Source organism: Lolium rigidum, chromosome 6 (genome assembly GCF_022539505.1).
Source record: "Lolium rigidum isolate FL_2022 chromosome 6, APGP_CSIRO_Lrig_0.1, whole genome shotgun sequence".
In the NCBI taxonomy this organism is placed as follows: domain Eukaryota; kingdom Viridiplantae; phylum Streptophyta; class Magnoliopsida; order Poales; family Poaceae; genus Lolium; species Lolium rigidum.
Genome location: NC_061513.1, coordinates 126946726 through 126951101, shown reverse-complemented (window position 1 = coordinate 126951101; position 4376 = coordinate 126946726).

The following is a 4376-nucleotide window of genomic DNA, read 5'->3' as shown; positions in this document are numbered from 1 at the left end:
GTACCACGCGTAGCGCTTCGGCGTCGACGGCTGTCGCTTCGGGGTCGACGGCTGTCGCTTCGGCGGCGACGGCTGTCGCGGCGGCGGCGTGTCCTCTCCCTGTAGCAGGCGGCGGAGGGAATCGGGGACGAGCCGGATCACGCGCTGGAGGAAGTCGCGGCCTACGGCGCGCGCGCGCTGGAGGAGGTTGCGGATGACGGCGAGCGCGCGCCGTCCGGGATGGAGGAGAGGCTCCCCTGCAGGCTGCGCATCGTCGCGCCAGTGCCTCCTGGCCATGGCTGCTGCTGCACTGGCCCTTCTCGCGTTCTTGGAGCGGAGGAAGGCGCCGGGGTGGCGGAGGCAGTCGATGGCGCCGCCGCGGAGAAGACGCCTGACGGGGCCGCGCTCACGCTTCGGCGCCCTCGCCATGGCCGATCTTGAGCGTTTCTTGGCCGGTCTTGGCCGCGCGCGGTTCTTGGCCTTGTTGATCCTCCGGCCGGTCTTGAGTTGAGTTGGGGAAGCAGATGAGTTCCCTGTCTCCCCGGCGTCGCTTCAGCCAAGAAGGCTTGGATGGGTCGGCGAGGGCAGTTCTTGGCGGCGGGGAAATTTCTTGGCTTGGATGGGGGAGCGGCGAGGATTCGGGCGGAAGGAAGTGGCTTTGCGAGCAGCGGCCGAGGTGCTTTTGAGAGAAGAAGAGGAGGGAACTAGAACCGGGGCGCCGTTCCGTTGCGTTGCGTTCCGTTGTTGGCCGGCCCAGCTCAAAGCTGGACTCCGTGAGAGATTTGGGCCAAAGACGACTGACCTGTTTTTTTTTTCTCTTTTTCGAAATGCCTTTTTTTCTTTAGTAGAGTTGCAGCGTTCCAATGAAATCACCAACTGATTACACAAAATATAGCTTTTCTCTAGAACATTCCACAAGGAGAGCTGAGAATAAAAATTACAGGAAAATTTGAAGAAGGGTGTTGTCGATACCTATAACCACCACCGTCGCTCCATGGATTTCCAGTCACCACGCGCCGCCATCGTTGCCACAACACCCATCATAGTGCAGTTGCAATTTTTGAAAGAACCAGAGGCACGACTTCCATGATTCCATCCGATTTTCCGAAAAAGCACCGTGTTGAGTGCTTTTCACTAGGGAGTGGCTCTTCCGACTAGGTGGAGAGGGGTGTGCTATGTGTGAAACCACACATTTGTGACGTTGATGATTGGTTTCCTCCACTTTTCGTTTGTCCTATGATTGGTTGTGTGCATCTCCTATGATTGGTTGTGTGCATCTATCTATATAGAGACTGGTCGGGGCAAGGCTCCCATTTCTAAATAAAACTTTCATCCTATAATACTTTTTAGGCCCACAACACAACGAAAAATGTACAACCCAGAATAGAAGTGTTGATTAATTATCCCACTTTTCTATTTTTCAAAGAGTGCAAAAAAGATTAAAAAAATATAATTTCGGGAATACCATGGATGACTCTAGTGTTCATACTTCAGCCTATGTGCATCGATTCGTTACCCAAAAAATGCTTTCCAAGGCAGTTTTTCATTTCTTATATTAAACAAAACTACTAGGAAGAGGATGTGAAGGTGTTTTTTTCATTACGACACCCATTCGTTCCGTTAAATATCATGTATAGCTAGTTGTGTATATGGTCTCTATGTTGTATCCGTACCCCTCACGTATAGGAGGTGAACTTGTATCTGTACCGATGTCTGTTATATATAAACACACCGCGACCCTATGTTAGGGTTACCACTTCCCATATGTTTTGATATGGTATCAGAGCTAGCTTCTTACAAACACATCTAGGTCACCACCGCCATCAACATCGTCGTCATCGACAAGCATCATGTCGTCTTCTTCATCATCGGCATCTGGTGCGGTGGTTCTCAACATCACTGCTGGCGTGTGGGAGTTAGAAATCCCTGGGGTGTAATGGCGCCAGAAAAGTAGCTCCTTGTGACGGTAAAGCACACGTTCGTTGGGAACCCCAAGAGGAAGGTATGATGAGTACAGCAGCGAGTTTTCCCTCAGTAAGAAACCAAGGTTTATCGAACCAGTAGGAGATGAAGGCCACGTGAAGGTTGTTGGTGAAGGAGTGTAGTGCGGCGCAACACCAGTGATTCCGGCGCCAACGTGGAACCTGCACAACACAATCAAACTACTTTGCCCCAACTTAACAGTGATGTTGTCAATCTCACCGGCTTGCTGAAAACAAAGGATTAAACGTATGGTGTGGAGAATTATGTTTGCTTGCAGAAAACAAAAGAGAACAATGATTGCAGTAGGTTGTATTTCAGATGTAAAGGACCGGGGTCCACAGTTCACTAGTGGTGTCTCTCCAATAAGATAAATAGCATGTTGGGTGAACAAATTACAGTTGGGCAATTGACAAATAGAGATGCACATACATATCATGATGACTACTATGAGATTTACTTAGGGCATTACGACAAAGAACAAGACTGCCATCCAGCATGCATCTATGCCTAAAAAGTCCACCTTCAGGTTAGCATCCGCACCCCTTCCAGTATTAAGTTGCAAACAATAGACAATTGCATTAAGTACTGTGCGTAATGTAAACAATACAAATATCATTAGACAAAGCATTGATGTTTTATCCCTAGTGGCAACAACACATCCACAACCTTAGGGGTTCGTTGTCACTCCCAGATTCAATGGAGACATGAACCCACTATCTAGCATAAATACCCCCTCTTGGAGTCACAAGTATCAACTTGGCCAGAGCCTCTACTAGCAACGGAGAGCATGCAAGAACATAAATAACATATATGATAGATCAATAATCAACTTGACATAGTATTCCATATTCACCGGATCCCAACAAACACAACATGTATCATTACAAATAGATGATCTTGATCATGATAGGCAGCTCACAAGATCTAAACATGATAGCACAAGAGGAGAAGACAACCATCTAGCTACTGCTATGGACCCGTAGTCCAAGGATGAACTACTCACACATCAGTCCGGAGGCGGGCTTGGTGATGTAGAGCCCTCCGGTGATGATTCCCCTCTCCGGCAGGGTGCCGGAGGCGATCTTCTGAACCCCCGAGGTAGGGTTGACGGCGGTGGCGCCTCTGGAACTTTTCTCGTATCGTGGCTCTCGGTACTATGGTTTTCGCAACGGAAGGAATAAATAGGCGAAGGGGCAGAGTCGGGGGACGCCCGAGGGGCCCACCCCATAGGTCGGCGCGCTAGGAGGTGGGGCCGCGCCGCCCTATGGTGTGGCCGCCTCGTGGCCCCTTTTCGTCTCCTCTTCGGTGTTCTGGAAGACTCCGTGGAAAATAGGACCGTGGGCTTTTGTTTTGTCCAATTCCGAGAATATTCGTAAACTAGCTTTTCTGAAATCAAAAACAGCAGAAAACAGGAACTGACACTGCGGCATCTTGTTAATAGGTTAGTCTCGGAAAATGCATAAAAACATTATAAAGTATGAACAAAACACGTAGGTATTGTCATAAAACTAGCATGGAACGTAAGAAATTATAGATACGTTGGAGACGTATCAAGTATCCCCAAGCTTAGTTCCTACTCGCCCTCGAGTAGGTAAACGATAAAAATAATAATTTCTGAAGTGACATGCTACCAACATAATCTTGATCAATACTATTGTAAAGCATATGAGATGAATGAAGTGACTCAAAGCAATGGTATATAGTTTGCTAACAAAAAGATAATGACTAAACAACTGAATCATATAGCAAAAAAAATTCATGAATAGTACTTTCAAGACAAGTATCAAAAAGTCTTGCATAAGAGTTAACTCATAAAGCAATAGATTCTTCACTGATTGTCTGGGAATTGCAAAAGCAGTAGCTGCATCCGGAGTAAAATACCCACTAGTGCTATGGAAAATAAGGAGGCAAGCTCTGCAATTTCAGGAAATCACGAACACACTCAGAGAAAGAACCATTCACATCAGCAGGCAACTCAACCAGATAGCTCACTCATGTGCACAACATGCAATGCAAACTTACAGAGCATCGCCAATCTGTTCTTGCAGGAGTGAAACTCATAGAAATTTTGCGAGGGCACCAACTTTAATGTATCAAAAATAATCATCTTATGCAGATATTCTTCTTCGTTTATCTCTTTTATTAAGAAAATACATGATATTTATGCATGCATAGATTTCTACATATCCAACTTCGATTTTATATTGTCTATGAACTTAACATTAGGTTGCAAAGAAATAAAAATAATAAACATTACTTTACGGAAAATATGCTGATGTGGATCCATTTTCTGTCATTGACGGTTTTAGGAAGTAAGCTTTGGACTCATGAGAACGTAAAGTAAACTAAACTAATCACTGTGCACACCTCGGCTTGATCGATTGTAGCATGCTCGCTAGGGTAGTTTCACAACT